General features: G+C 41.9%; 1 protein-coding gene across 1 annotated transcript in view; it reads left to right on the top strand.

Annotated features, from left to right (window-relative positions):
• The window catches only part of LOC126183549 (sodium channel protein Nach), a 259,499-nt gene that overhangs the window by 165,853 nt on the left and 76,910 nt on the right, over positions 1-16,736 (top strand). The window lies entirely within an intron of this gene.

Genomic DNA, 16,736 nt, shown 5'->3' with positions numbered 1-16,736 from the left:
TAGCCGAGCCGTCTGGGACGCTGCAGTCATGGGCTGCGTGGCTGATCCCGGCGGAGGTTCGAGTCCTCCCTCGGGCATGGGTGTGTGTGTTTGTCCTTAGGATAATTTAGGTTATTAATGTGTAAACTTAGGTACTGATGACCTTAGAGGTTAAATCCCATAACATTTCACACACATTTGAACATTTTTTATACTTTAGTAAAAAACACATCCTCGATCATTACGTAAGATTTCTCGAAGGCACAGGGCAATTGATTTCATTAAGTCGTCGACAGTGTAGCGTGATGGTTTACTTCCCAACATATGTTTTCTAAATTTGTCCAAAGGTCGCTTGCTTTTGTAGATCCACGTGGCAATGGCCTTGTTACCTCTGCCGACATATTCTCTATCTGGTTGATGTTTGGCAATCGTGGAACAAACGGCAACAGCATTTTTCCTCTCTTGGCCGTGAAACCAATGTCGGACTGCTCTGCTATGATGGATGGGGCTCTGCTCCTGTAAATAAACTGTTATCTCGTTAGTTCATATATTTATATTTAAAAACGTCTTTGTAATAAGCACATTGGATTATTATTTTCCACATTGTTTAAGAATTGAGGCCCTGTCATATATAAGTGATCTATATTCAACAGTCCTATTAAGAATGTGGTTTACCCAGTCTATCATACGATGAGAGTCGTAGTCGGATTCCACATTCAGACTGCCTGGCTGAATCCGATTAGAACGATCTGGTATCATAATGAAATTACAGAAATCGGATAATTTGAACGTCTGTATTGCAACAATGCTGCGCAAAGAAATTCCTATGATGGAGTAACAGGTAGCAACTGTCTAAGAAAAAGTGACAAATATGTCTACTAGCAGCAATGTAACGTAATTATAACCCACATTTATGTGATGGAAATACTGATTCGAACAATACACATCTATTTCAGTGGTGGGGAGATACACCATATCGGATTTGCTGATGACATAATGACAATAATAATAATAATAATAATAATAATAATAACAATAATAACAATCGCGGGTGGCGGATAGGGGAAACCCTCCCCCATATGGGTAGTACCGAGGAAATCAAATACTAGGGGTGAACCAAATACTAACACAATCCTGAACGGCTACTCAATCCGTTGAACCCAAATTCCAAACACGTCTGAGTGAAAATCACCGCTACTCTGGTCACCGTCTGTTAGCTCAATGAGCTGGGCTGAAAATATTTGCTTTCAAAGGCTTCAACACCCTCTGGTCCTGTCCAGTCCTGGTATCACCCAAGCCAAACCAATGAAACACAAGCAAACATGAACTACGCAAGCAAAGTCAACTTAACCCCAGGTGGTACACAAGCCGGCTGTCGACAGGCGGCAGTTAGATTTTCGGATTATGGGGAGTCCAGGTTAGCACGGCAGAGAATATCGAAGATCGCTTGTAAATTTCCCTACAACCAAAAAACATGCATTTAAAAGTAAACATCGATACATTGATCAAATACGAAAACTAAATAATCACACAAAAGAAATCGACCGACAAAAAATTCTCATCCTTGCTCTTCAAGAACCACGACTAACTGACAATGAAACCTTGAATTAGGGAAACCATTGCATCTTCAAGAGCAAAATACAACAAAAGGTAGCGAAAGGCGTACCAATCTTCGGCACTGCATCTCTCGAACACAGATCTATCATCAACTCTGTCAAAGAAATCACACCCATCAACAATCAAAAGGTTCAAATGGCTCTGAGCACTATGGGACTTAACAGCGGAGGTCATCAGTCCCCTAGAACTTGTTGTTGTGGTCTTCAGTCCTGAGACTGGTTTGATGCAGCTCTCCATGCTACTCTATCCTGTGCAAGCTTCTTCATCTCCCAGTACCTACTGCAACCTACATCCTTCTGAATCTGCTTAGTGTATTCACCTCTTGGTCTCCCCCTACGATTTTTACCCTCCACGCTGCCCTCCAATACTAAATTGGTGATCCGTTGATGCCTCAGAACATGTCCTACCAACCGATCCCTTCTTCTGGTCAAGTTGTGCCACAAATTTATCTTCTCCCCAATCCTATTCAATACTTCCTCATTAGTTCTACCCATCTAATCTTCAGCATTCTTCTGGAGCACCACATTTCGAAAGTTTCTACTCTCTTCTTGTCCAAACTATTTACCGTCCATGTTTCACTTCCATACATGGCTACACTCCATACAAATACTTTCAGAAATGGCTTCCTGACATTTAAATCTATACTCGATGTTAACAAATTTCTCTTCTTCAGAAACGCTTTCCTTGCCATTGCCAGTCTACATTTTATATCCTCTCTACTTCGACCATCATCAGTTATTTTGCTCCCCAAATAGCAAAACTCCTTTACTACTTTAAGTGTCTCATTTCCTAATCTAACACCCTCAACATCACCCGAGTTAATTCGCCTACATTCCATTATCCTCGTTTTGCTTTTCTTGATGTCCATCTTGTATCCTCCCTTCAAGACACCATCCATTCCGTTCAACTGCTCTTCCAAGTCCTTTGCTGTCTCTGACAGAATTACAATGTCATCGGCGAACCTCAACGTTTTTATTTCTTCTCCATGGATGTTAATACCTACTCCGAATTTTTCTTTTGTTTCCTTTACTGCTTGCTCAATATACAGATTGAATAACATCGGGGAGAGGCTACAACCCTGTCTTACTCCCTTCCCAACCACTGCTTCCCTTTCATGTCCCTCGACTCTTATAACTGCCATCTGGTTTCTGTACAAATTGTAAATAGCCTTTCGCTCCCTGTATTTTACCCCTGCCACCTTTAGAATTTGAAAGAGAGTATTCCAGTCAACATTGTCAAAAGCTTTCTCTAAGTCTACAAATGCTAGAAACGTAGGTTTGCCTTTCCTTAATCTTTCTTCTAAGATAAGTCGTGAGGTCAGTATTGCCTCACGTGTTCCAGTATTTCTACGGAATCCAAACTGATCTTCCCCGAGGTCGGCTTCTACTAGTTTTTCCATTCGTCTGTAAAGAATTCGTGTTAGTATTTTGAAGCTGTGGCTTATTAAACTGATTGTTCGGTAATTTTCACATCTGTCAACACCTGCTTTCTTTGGGATTGGAATTATTATATTCTTCTTCAAGTCTGAGGGTGTTTCGCCTGTTTCATACATCTTGCTCACCAGATGGTAGAGTTTTGTCAGGACTGGCTCTCCCAAGGCCGTCAGTGGTTCCAATGGAATGTTGTCTACTCCGGGGGCCTTGTTTTGACTCAGGTCTTTCAGTGCTCTGTCAAACTCTTCACGCAGTATCGTATCTCCCATTTCATCTTCATCTACGTCGTCTTCCATTTCCATAATATTGTCCTCAAGTGCATCGCCCTTGTATAGACCCTCTATATACTCCTTCCACCTTTCCGCTTTCCCTTCTTTGCTTAAAACTGGGTTTCCATCTGAGCTCTTGATGTTCATACAAGTGGTTCTCTTATCTCCAAAGGTCTCTTTAATTTTCCTGTAGGCAGTATCTATCTTACCCCTAGTGAGATAAGCCTCTACATCCTTACATTTGTCCCCTAGCCATCCCTGCTTAGCCATTTTGCACTTCCTGTCGATCTCATTTTTGAGACGTTTGTATTCCTTTTTGCCTGCTTCATTTACTGCACTTTTATATTTTCTCCTTTCATCAATTAAATTCAATATTTCTTCTGTTACCCAAGGATTTCTACCAGCCCTCGTCTTTTTACCTACTTGATCCTCTGCTTCCTTCACTACTTCATCCCTCAAAGCTACCCATTCTTCTTCTACTGTATTTCTTTCCCCCAATCCTGTCAATTGTTCCCTTATGCTCTCCCTGAAACTCCGTAGAACCTCTGGTTCTTTCAGTTTATCCAGGTCCCATCTCCTTAAATTCCCACCTTTTTGCAGTTTCTTCAGTTTTAATCTACAGGTCATAACCAACTAGAACTTAAAACTACTTAAACCTAACTAACCTAAGGACATCACACACATCCATGCCCGAGGCTCGATTCGAACCTGCGACCGCAGCAGTCGCGCGGTTCCGGACTGAAGCGCCTAGAACCGCTCGGCCACCGCGGCCGGCCTAGCAACAAGCCACTTATGACTATGCTCGTTCAGAGCCACAGTAAAAAATATACACTCATCAATGCACGTGTCCCCACCAACATCGAAAATAAGAAAAACACCGAAAATGTCGAAAAATTCTGGAACACACTCGAAAATACTATGAGCAAAATTCACCAAGATGACGTGAAAATACTAATGGGAGACTTCAACTCTCTATTTGGGACAGAAAAAACCTGTAGAAAAATCATTGGTACAAATTCAGCACACCGAAACGCTTAGACCAACGGCACACGTCTGACTGACATTTGCCAACAATTCAACCAAAAAAGGATGTCTTCCCACTTTAGGAAAAAACCAGTTCCCAGGTAACATGCTTAGCTACCACGTGCAAGCTGCTTTCGTTCGCCTTTCGAGACTCGCTGAAAGCCAGATTTTTAATTCTTTCGTAGCACAGCTACAAGCAGGCAGATAAAAACTCAATAAGGGAATCGTAAGGCAACGCTCGAGCAAAATTCGTCTTGCTACTTTCAGTAACCCTTAGTGTCAGAGCGAAAACCTTACGGTACTGCCAAATTCATAATGCCACTTTCGTTTTCTGCCGACACATTTTTTGTTGTTGTGAATACATAATTTTATCTATGAAATGTCACATTTTCATAATACTTACAAATGGTACAGGAAATGAAATATATACAGATCTTTTCGAAGTCAAAAGTCGGTAATATCCTACTAATTCGTGTTAAAATAGGCTCAATCGTCTCACAGACACTTAATGCTTTATTAAGATAGACTGCCGTCGTGATGTTTCAGTAGTAAGCTGAATTTAATTTGTATTAGTACAGTGAATATTTTAAATGCACTTTCCATTAGTTTACTAAACGCAACAGTAATTATCAAAGAGAAATTAATCAGCAGCAGAATTTTCTTTCACGATATCTAAAACGATCTGACAATGCCAAAGTTGTTTACAAATTCTACGCCTGTAGAAACCTACTGGTTCTAGCGATGTCAATAAACCAGAGTAGTTTTAAGAGTATTTTCGTCTAGAAATGAATTGCCTTGACGATTGGTCGATCAAGAGCGGGAAAGTAAAAATTTTACAAATATATGACGAGAGAGACAAGTGCTTGAGAGAGGACTTCCCTATCAATACAAGTGCCTGAGAGACGCCTTTCTTTTCTATCTCCTGGATAGTTTTGTTTCTCAAATCAACATAGGGCGTTATCATGCAGTAGCACAGGTGATGTAGTTTTGTTGTTCGATTTTCTTACACTGCGACCGAAAGGTGTCTAAGTTGTTGGCAACAAATTCCAACTGTGTAGCACACACCCTGGGGGCAGAATTCGTAGCCCAAAACACACTTTTGTATTTATCAGATGTAAAATATTATGTTCACACTACTCTTTCATCGAGTTTACGTCTTTTGGTGGGGCTCAGCCTTTCATTTCTTCTTAGGAAGTTAACGATAAAGACATCATAACACGTCACCATTAACAGTACTGCATAGGAATGCTCGATGAGTGAACTGATGACGTTCGATAATAGTCACTCCTTTGATTTTTGTTGTTTTGAATTAGAGCATGCAGTACTCCTACACCAGACTTCTGAACTTTGCTTGTTGAACGCAAATGTCGCATGATGGTAAAATGGTAATCTATCACATATATCAGTAGTCGAGACTTCCTTAATGTGGAAAATCATTCATGCCAGAACGCTCTTTGTTGAAACACGAATATCTCTTTCTGGCGTATTTTTCCCAAAAGCACTCGCTTCAAACACAGTTCAAATCCTTCTAGCTGCCTCCTGTGCATTCACCTCTCTGTTCTACCAAAAGTAAACGTTGTGTTGCAGATGTTACACCTTTTTCCACTTGCGACTCAATTTTACAATGGTTAACTGTAGTTCATGATTTTCAAGTATGCAAAATCCAATGCTTAACTGCAAGATGATAACTAGAACTTTAAATTCGAAAATGACAGTTGATACATACACTGACAGCGTGGCGCCGCGTTCACATAGGCGGCGCCGGATTTCAGGCGGCGGGTGGCGTCTGGCCGGTGGCCGGTAGCCGCTGCAGCGCGAGAAACGCTCGAGCGTAAGCTGTTATGATCGCGACGCAGCCACGAGCTGTCCTGCGGAGTTGTTTCTGGAATACTTGTTATTGCTAGTGGGTAGAATGTTAAGCGAATTATCTTCGATGGTCAACCAGACTCATAACTTTAGACCGAAATGTGGTAAAAAGAAAAAAAAACCGGTCGGATGCGAACAGGCGACCATAAGTTTAGAATGCACGAAGATTACCACTTTTTTTTAAAAATCTCATCTTGTTCGCTTTTGATCGTTGCGTCTGTTCGGGGTGGATGTCGTAAGACATCCGTTTAAGTTCGTTGATGATCGATTAACTGAGTTTTATTATTACAGAGGGCGCGTAACCCTCTGACCGAACACGCTGAGCTACCGTGCCGACAACCACTTGACCACAGGCCGACACAATCCGAGAACATCTCGGAATTAGACAACACTTCTTCCTAATACTTCTGCATCTAACAGTGTTACCAGATTGTGCAGACGGACGGACTTAGAGTTGTCAGGGGCGGTCAGTTTTATTGTCCACATTAAGTGCACGACTCGGACTTCGTCTCTATGGCGGCCGGCCTGTGGTCAGTTTTTATGTCTAAGACTGTACACTTGAGATATTTCGTTTCCCATGAAATGGTGGCAGACGATGCTGTGGCGCCTACGAAGCGCGAGCTTCGTCTGTGCAAGATATCTCAGCACAGCTGAGCGAACGTTTTCTTCCTGCTGCTAATCTAATGGACAATGACAATACTGTAGAATACTTTTGACAACTATGTGACCATCGATTTATGGTCGTGAGTGGTTCATAATTATGTTAGTAAATTCACTCGACGTTTTTATGTCCTTTAAATTACATTTGCTACATGATTCGCATTGAAGACGTAGGAAATGTATGTTATTTGGTCCAGGAAGCACGTTCCAACAGAAAATGATGCTTACATTGACATTTATGTTGCGAATTAGCCTTCTTCTCCATCACACGGATAACGAGGATGCTCCGTTTTGCTACAATTGTTTCATAGCTAACAAGGGAACCTCCCCATCGCATCCACCTCAGATTTATTTATAAGTTGGCACAGTGGAAAGGCCTTGAAAAACTGAACACAGATCAATCAAGAAAACAGGAAGAAGTTGTGTGGAACTATAAAAAAAAAGCAAAACTGAGCAGTCCATGCGCAAGATAAGCAACATCAAGAATATTGTGAGCCCTGGAGCGCCGTGGTCGCGTGGTTAGCTTGAGCAGCTGCGGAACGAGAGGTCCTTGGTTTAAGTCTTCCGTCGAGTGAGTAGGTTAATTTTTTATTTTCAGACAACCATCACCACACGTACTATTTATCAACAAATGTAGGAAATAATGATACAAATTTTCGACAATCGTTCGATCCCTTAAGGAACTTTCCGATGCCTTACATTTCGGAAAATATTCATTGACCTTGTTATTGAAGTCGCGAGCTATATTTGCTGGATTCATATTGCCCACGGAATGCATCTCACGTATTTAATGCACTCTCGTCCAAAGTGCGCTGTAGTCGACTGACGTCATGTGTTTCGATGTTTGTTTAGGTGTAGCGTCGTCATACTACGGCGCAATTACCTCGCACCGGACGTGCGGGCGGACAGATAATAATTGTCTGAAAATAAAAAATTAAACTTTTCACTCGAGGGAAGACTTGAACCAAGAACCTCTCGTTGCGCAGCTGCTCACGCTAGCCACGGGTCACGGCGCTCCTGAGTTCACCCTATCCTTGATGTTGCCTATCTTGCGCATGGACTACTCAGTTTGTATATTTTGCTTATTTTTTTCAGAGTTCCACACAACTTCTTCCTGTTTTCTCGATTGATCTGTGTTCAATTTTTCAAGGCCTATCCACTGTGCCAACTTATAACTTTGGGGGGGGGGGGGTGCGATGGGGATGTTCCCTTGTTAGTGGTATTGTGTGTTGGTGGCGTTGCCATTTTACATACTGTGCATGTGACACACAATAAATGCGTTGGATGCCTCCTGTGATCAGTTTACTTGAAAAGCGTTTGTTGTCATCGTAATTTATGTAACTGGCTCTCTGACTTCCAATTTGACAATTTGTGGAAAAATTGTTTACCTTGCTAGTCCTAGTTTCAAACATTGTCTGACAGAAAACGTAGGCATGAAGGAGTCAGTAAAGGAATTATTCGCTATTATAGCAAACTTCTGAATCCAATGGACACTTGAATTCACTGTATTGATTCTGAGAGTCTTGTTATTTCTCTTGTTATTTACTGTCTCAATATCATCCGTGAGAAAAAAATTAAAGGCAGTTGGATTAGGTTCCTGATCTATAAACTATGATTTAATATTCTGCGCTGCTAAATAAATTTTGAAGGTTATATTCTTTACGTAAAACAGAGTATCGGTTTCAGTCCTAGGATTGTCGATAAACTTCAGAAATACAATTACAGAGTAGTGGCATATCGATTATGGCTCCTCACCATCAACAATAGATGTTACCCATAGTTTCGTATTTGCTATTTTACCGTCGTTACCCTTTAGAGACCAACCTGATCTTTCCACAATCCCATTTTTGACTTGCTTCTTAATATGTCCTATAACTACAGATTTGTTGAAAATATTAACTGTTAAATACGCTATTCCACAAATTAAAAACTTCCAGTTATTCTTCATATCTTGAAACTTACTACCGTTGACTTTCACTGAAGAAAAGATACATAATAATAAAATGAAATCAAAGATTAGAATGTCAAAGCATGGTGTGAATGGTTAAAATGAAATGAACTGAAAATCATCTTCTTGTCTAAAACACGTTACTCTTCTAGAGAACTTCGGCACCTCTCAAAATTTTTTACACCTCTGGTGTTTAGCCGCATGTGGACAAATAGTGGGTCTCATGATGCAGCACTGTTTAGCCGTCACAAAATAAAGCCTCAAAAATCAGTAAATAGAACTATTCTTCTACTGTTGCTCCGAATCGCATATACCAACCGCCCTCTGCTGCGACAACGACTCAAAGTCTATTGGGTATTTGATTTTTCTCTGTTTTTTCGGGCCTCCTTACCTCTCCTTTTTGCCCAACCTTTGTTCTCCAATTACGCCTTAATCGGCGAGCTTCTCCTCAATATTTTTCATTTGTGCTGAATTTTTTTGTACCCTTCTTGCATATACACGTGTGTCATGTAGTTTTTAGAGACTGTATGAATATATAAGGTGAGTATTTCTTCTCTTATCAAATTAAATCAAATTAAATATTACATATCTTGCTGTGAATTAATTTGTTTGTCCACATTCTTCTTACTGCGTTTCCTAGAAAATATATAAAATATACGTCTGAAAAAAAACTTGAAACAGCTGTTGCAGCTGATTGGTGAAGGGCTGAAAAAAAAAACACCTCTGCTGATGCTGCTTAGTATCGCGCATAGCCTCCTTCGGCTTCCACAACAGCTCGAAGTCTGTTGGGCATTGAGCCCACAACTCAAGCCACATAGCTAGGAGATGCAAGTAACTCATTCCAAGCGTCATGAATCACATCAGAAAGTTGTCGGAGAGTCGACGGTGACTGCCCCTTTTCTCGCATTACTCTGACCATTTCTGCCCAAATATTCTCAATGGGATTCATGTTAGCTCCTTCAGGTGGCCATTCCATTACAGTAATATTACTATGGTCGTCTAACCACCTCTTAACCACACGTGCCATATGAATAGGCGAGCGATCTTGTTGGAACATGATCTGATCATCGACAAATCTTGCTGTCACAGAAGGCAACATCACGTTCTCCAGAATTGATATGTAATTGCGCACATCGAATCTTCCTTCCACTTCCCACAGGAGCCCACACCCTTCGGCCGATATCCATGCCCAAACCGTTACCGACTCCCTGCCACTCCTTCGGAAACTGTAAATATATTTTCGATTATACCTAGCACCTTTAGGCCGGTAAACAAGTACTTTTCCGGTTGATGCCGTAGAAAAATCTTTTTCGTCCGTGAAAATCACTTGCCTCCAAAACTGGAGAGGTTTGTCGACATTTTTAGCAGCAAAAGCAAGGCGAGCTTCTCTGTGGGAAACAGTCAATGTCTCTTTCACAGCAGCGCTTCTTGCTCTCAGTCCACCTTCCCTTAGACGACGAGTGACGGTCTTACTGCTAACATTGAGACCCATAGTCTCCTGAATTTGTCGTGCGTTGACCAATGGGTGGTTCTCACTGAAACGGCGTATCTGCTGATCCTGAGCTGCTGTTGTTTTGAGGCGACGGCCATGGGGCCTTCCATTCAGGATACCACCCTCTTCCTTTCATCTGATCCACCTGGCTACCGTCGACTTGTGAAGACCCATAGTTCTTGATATATAGCCATTTGAAGATCCCTCTGCATGGATTGCTATTATAGCGCCCTTGTCTGCCTCAGCCAGATGGGCCATTTAGGGTTGACTGAATGATTCGTTGCGGTTAATATCTGCTGCAGAAACAGCGCTAGCAGGAAACAGACTGCCTCCTCCACGCGGCAGCCACAACGCAGTGGCCAAGTATGTGTAACACGGAAATCGATGGCATAAACGAGAGATCGCAAGCCCGTACCCGTGTCATCACATAGTGGAGCAACTTAGAATCTGTAATTTTTCTCAGAAGGGTCTGGTCCACTCTTGTCATGTCTTATCCTGATAAATATTACATGAAATGAAATGTTTACGTTTTGCATATGCGGCAGGCCTAACGCAAGAAACATTTCTGAAATATCTGAGGCAACCTGAAGAACACTTCGTGAATTTTAGCTGTAGAAGGTTGCCTTGTAAGAAGGAAAACGCGTTTATACCCGCTCGCCGTGTTTCCAAGTGGCGCAGTTTACTCTGAGGCATACATGATTCTCGCCGGGCGTAAGAAGCGACTCGACTAACGAGGAGAACTCGCCAGGTGTCATAGGCTGATTGTCCGGAAACTTTGCTCAGTGAAGGAGAGGACAAAATAAGCGAACATGTGTTTCGACTTATCTGCAGACACTCGACCGTTTCCGAGAAAACGACGGTCAAAGTTATCAACGCGCTGTTGCTATAGTGTAGATACCTTCTGCAGCCGAGAACGCATTTGAAACGGTGGCTCAGTGGCTACCGCCGTTCCTTCTTAACTTTGATTCCCGTGTTCGAGACCATATTGGTTTTTTATATTATTTTTTCTTGCCTCTCTATCAGAATTATCTACGAACGTTTTTCTCTAAATTATGTTGAAATAATGTTGTCATTATTCGCCAATTAACTTAATATGTAATTAATGAATTAAAAAAATAATAAACGAATGAGACAAGCTGATCTAAAATCATCTGGTCTGCCTCATGTATCGTTATATCCAAATGGTTTGTAAATGTTAATCTGCATTCAGATCCGATGATGGCACCTTTAGTGTGTTGAAACCGGTTATCCAGTAAACAGTATTTAAGCGATCTTTGCTTCTGAATTACTTCTACAACAGAGTGATCGCCCCACTACGCACTGTGTGTTCCCTTTTTAACTTATTTCTTTACACAGTAAATTAACTGACGAATAACGACAACAGTGTTTCAACATAAATTGGAATAAACATCCGTAGATAATTCAGAGAGTGAGGGGGGGAAAAAAAGGAAAAACCGGGTTTCGAACTAGCAGCGCAAAGTTCCGAAGTCGCTATGGTAGCCGCAGAGCCACCGCTTCAGTTGAATCCTTACCCGCTAAGAGGTATCTACACTAAAGCAACAGCGCATTGAAAACTTTGACCCTCGTTTTCTCAGAAGCGGTAGAGTGTAAGCAGATAAGCCGGGACACATCTTCGCTTATTTTGTCCCCTCTTTCACTGAGCGAAGTTTCAGCAAGATCGGGGTATGACACTTGGCGTGTCCCCTCGTAAGTGACGGGCGTTGGGATTCAGTAGACAGAATGCGTCCACTTTCCTCGACTATTCATTGACATGTTTGGAAACTTTCTTTCTTGTAGTGGCACTTTGCATTATGAGGGCTGGTTTTCCTGATAACGATCTACTAATGGACTTTGCTCCTAATTTACGTTACTGTGTAGTAGACCTACTGCAACTACTTAAACCGGAAATGTTTGTTTATTTGGATACTCCGCTTCTTAGTTGCTACATTTCACTAGAATATTTTCCTTTGTTTCAAAAAGGCAAGTTAAGATGACCACTGCAACTTGGTAACATCAGTAACTATTTAATACTTTGAAACAGTTATTTGTGGTGAACGAGGAGTGTACTCTGTTGAATGAGGAATACATTAAACACGAAAGCTGCGTCCAATAACAATAATTAACTTTCGGTTACATGGCAAAACACAAGTCGAAGCACTGTCAGTTCATCTCACTACCGAGTAAAACTTAAACTGGAACGATCGAAAACATACTTTTGGGGGGAAGGCAAACAAATGACTGCGTTTTATTGGCCGCACACTCAGAATACGCAACAGGCCAACTAAAAACACTGCCTACACTACGTTTGTCCGTCCACTGCTATAATATCCTTGACAGACGAGATTGACTGTGCACGCAAAAACGTCCAAGGAACGGTAGCACGATTTGCAATGTCACGAAATAGGGCAGAGAGGGTCCCAGATTTGATAATCGAGTTGGGGTAACATTCATGAAAACAAAAGCGTTTCTCGTTGCCGCGAGATCTTTTCACGAAAGTTCATTCACCAACATCTGTTCTGAATGCTAAAACGTTATTTCCTCGGGAACTTACACACGAAGAAACCATAGTAATATTGTAATTCAAGGTTCGCAAGAAAAGATTTAAGTGGTCCTTTTTCCCGCACACTATTAATGAGTGGGACGGTAGAGAAATAGTCCGAACCTTCTGCCAGGCACGTAAGTCTGGATTGCAAAGAAATCCTGTTGATGTAGTCATGTAGATGTAACAACGAAATTATGTTGTAATTGCGACATGTGACTTTCATTTGATTTGAACATCGAAGTTGTTTGCTGTTTATTTACTTTTTGTTCATTAGTTTCAGCCATATACGAACACCTAGGCGCATTAAATTGAAATTGAAATAAAGTGTCATGCATGGACCAATAACAATAAATTCTTACCTACTTGTTATGGTACTGCAGTATCTGCCAGCGTTTCAGAAGTGGATATCGCATACGACGTTCCTAGGGTGTTTATAAATGGATATTGCAGACGATTTCGAACAAAGTTTGAATGTAGCTTCGTAAAAGTCCCGTGGTCAAACGATCTGAGTTGCTGGGGAATACAGTTTATCCTCACTAGACAGTATATATTATCATTATACATGAGGTGAATAGGGTTTCGCCGGGTGCGGTGGCCGAGCGGTTCCAAGCGCTTCAGTCACGAACCGCACGGCTGCTTCAGTCGCAGGTTGGAATCCTACCAAGGGCATAGACGTCTGTGATGTCCTTAGGCTAGCTAGGTTTAAGTAGTTCTAGGTGTAGAGGCTGATGACCTAAGCACTTTGGTCGCATAGTTCTTGAAGCCATTTTTTGACCTTTCGCGTAAATTTTCTTTACATAAACGGCCGTATCTTTAGTTTGCGTTGGCATAGAAGCTCACTTTTTTACATCACCAAGGGACCGGTTACCGCAAGAAGTGCGATACATTTCCACTTATTATGTCCACCCGTTCTGGAGGTAAAAGGGTTTTAAGGTTTGGGTAGACCGATAGACGGTCAAGATAGTGAGACTAGTAGGGTTCCGTTTTTACCGGTTTAGGTGACGAAATCCTAACAACGAAAACAGCTACGACAGCTACTGAAGATAAGGGCCGCAAAAATATCACCCCCTACTCTCTATTCGAAATGTTCTAGTTGCAGTCGATACATCAGCATATTAATCGTAGCTACGCTTTCGATCCAAATCACGTTTACAGGAATGCAAATGGAATCCATTTGCCTATCTATACACGTGGTAATTCACATCCCAGTATTAATGCCAACGCGTTTTAGAAGTGCGAACACTCCCATTGCTAGCTAGCTTAAGAAACACTTCGGCTAATGACCGTTTTCTGGCTGTGGCGAGTCTAGTGGAGAATTCGAAACAGTGTAGAATACGTTTGGCAGCTATGTAGTCGTTTATTTCCTGGGGTGGTACAAAATTATCCTACTAAATTTACTCTCTAATAACAGTATTTTGTTATTTCGATAAACATCCCGAATGATTGTCACATAAGCGGTGACATAAAGGAAGAAAATTTATGTTTTTGAGTCCAGAAAGCTCTATGCAACAGTAACTGCAGATCAGTTTGCCATTTTCATTGCGAAATTGCTGGCTTATTCATGTCTGGAGTAATAATAGAGTGCTGTTTGCCTGGGTTGTCTGCTAGCGCAGTGAAAGGAAGGTCTGGTTTGTATTCGGTTCTAATCTCGATGTAGGGAGGTAGAATATCAGTAAAGCAATTTTAAGAAATTCTCGTGCCCCCAATGCGTTTTATCGTTACCTTTATTCTGTACTGGCACCCTGTGGATGTCAATATGACACTCTTGTAGAATTTCATACATGTTACTGCCTACTTTTTCCGCTTCTGTCAATAATGGAATTGACTTAAGTGTGGCACTGAATGATTTTTAACTGAATTCCGTTATAAATCTTCACGCATTGCTAAATTTGCACACTTTCATGGTAGGTCAGCAACGGTAATCCATGACTGGTCTGAAGGTTGACAAAGACCGTTTCGCGGCCGAATGCGGATAATATTTTGCTAATTCGTAACTATCTGGGTTCTTTGTCTTACTAAAACAGTTATGTTATCTCGATAAGTTGAAATTCATTTTTTTTTGGTACAGTTCATACCAATTAGCGTTTCTTCTTTCAGTTCTGTCTAATATTTACGTGTTGTATTTAACACACTAATCAGCATTAATTTAGTCTTACAAATTATTGAAAACAGCCTAAAAAAGTTCAGATAGTTTGTCGATTTCACGCCTGTGCATAGTATGTTGGTAGCACTTCGTCGCCTTGCCTGTTATGCTGTGTAGCAGACTTTAAAGCCGTGCGGATCAGCATAACGAAAAGGCGAGGGGTCTCGCTCGTTTTGTCCACGACTGTACACGTATGGTGGCAACCTCATGAATCCATGGACCCTGCATATCGACAGGGGATTGTTCAAGCTGGTGGAGGCTCTGTAATGGTGTGGGGCGTGTGAAGTTGTAGTTATATGCGACCCATGATACATCTAGGTACGACTCTGACAGATGACAAGTCTGTAAGCATCTTTTCTGGTGACCTGAATCCATTCATGTTCATTGTGCATTCCGATGGGAAATTCCAGCAGGACAATGTGACACCCCACAAGTCCAGACTCGTTACAGAGTGGCTCTAGGAACACTCTTCTGAGTTTAAACACTTCCACTGGCCACAAAACTCCCCAGACATGAACATTATTGAGCAGATGTGGGATGTCTTTCAACGTGCTGTACAGAAGAGGTCTCCAACCGTCGTACTCTTACGGATTTATGGAACGCCCTGCAGGATTCATGGTGTCAGTTCCCTCCAGCACTACTTCAGACATTAGTCGAATACATGCCACATTCTGTTGCGGCACTTTTGCGTGCTCGTTGGGGCCCTACACGATATTAGTCAGGTGTACCAGTTTCTATGGCTCTTCAGTGTACACTTCATACCAGATTGTATTAACAGACGCTCACCATATTACATGCCCTCAATATAATGTTCCCGCATATCGATCTCATTCTCTACCACATGGAAGGTCTGTGTGGCATCAGCGCATCCATCTTTGTCGATGTCTCGCAAGGACCATCCTATGACATGGATAATGTCTTCTCTTGTGCTGTAGCGCATTACATGAAGAGTTTTCTTCATTTCGGTGAATAGGTCCTAACCACACGGGCTCATATTGGGTTAATAAGGCGGATGTTCCACTATCTCACACTCCCACACACGAAGGAGCTTCTGCACGTGTTTCTTCGTGCGGTATCGTGCATTGTCATGAAGTATGATGGGATGTGGGGTATCTGCGATCCACATGCAGCAGGGAGGTCCGCAGCCCAGTTGTCATATTGTCCAAGGGGCGTCATTCCAAGCTGGGCCAATCTCGAATGACATACTTGCCAGCAAGAAATACTTTCATCTATTCGCCACCGTACGCTGCGGCAATGTTGCGTCACCACACGCCTCACGCCATCCCTGAAAACATTGTTGTGTGCTCAGACCACAAACCTTTTAATCATCATCCATGGATTTCGTTCCTGTTTTCTAAACATACTGTTAGGGCACGTGAACTGGTCGCCCGCACTTTCGGACAGTATACATTGCAACTGACTCAAATACAGTTGTTGGCACTCACTGCACTAATTCAGTTGATCTTATGCTATCAGCTACAGGTAGCGTGCCTGCCATTAGGCCCATCCGTCGTGTTGTGGCAGTATTGTCCAGCTTTTTATCCAACCCTAGTATAATCAACTGCAGACTTACATATAATCAACCCTTCTCCAATTTCCGAATTTAGATCTTTGTCAGCTCTGGTGCATCCCTTTACAGCTCTTAGAAACCTTATCTCTGTTGCTTGTACTATGTAACTTTCTTGACGTTTACTTATAACCTACGACTGAAAGCGAAACATTCCTGCTCGACTGCTTATGATCCCAGATACCACACTGTAACTA

Source organism: Schistocerca cancellata, chromosome 1, assembly GCF_023864275.1.
Source record: "Schistocerca cancellata isolate TAMUIC-IGC-003103 chromosome 1, iqSchCanc2.1, whole genome shotgun sequence".
Lineage (NCBI taxonomy): Eukaryota > Metazoa > Arthropoda > Insecta > Orthoptera > Acrididae > Schistocerca > Schistocerca cancellata.
The sequence above is the reverse complement of the archived record's forward strand: the minus strand, read 5'-3'. Positions and strand labels throughout refer to the sequence as shown.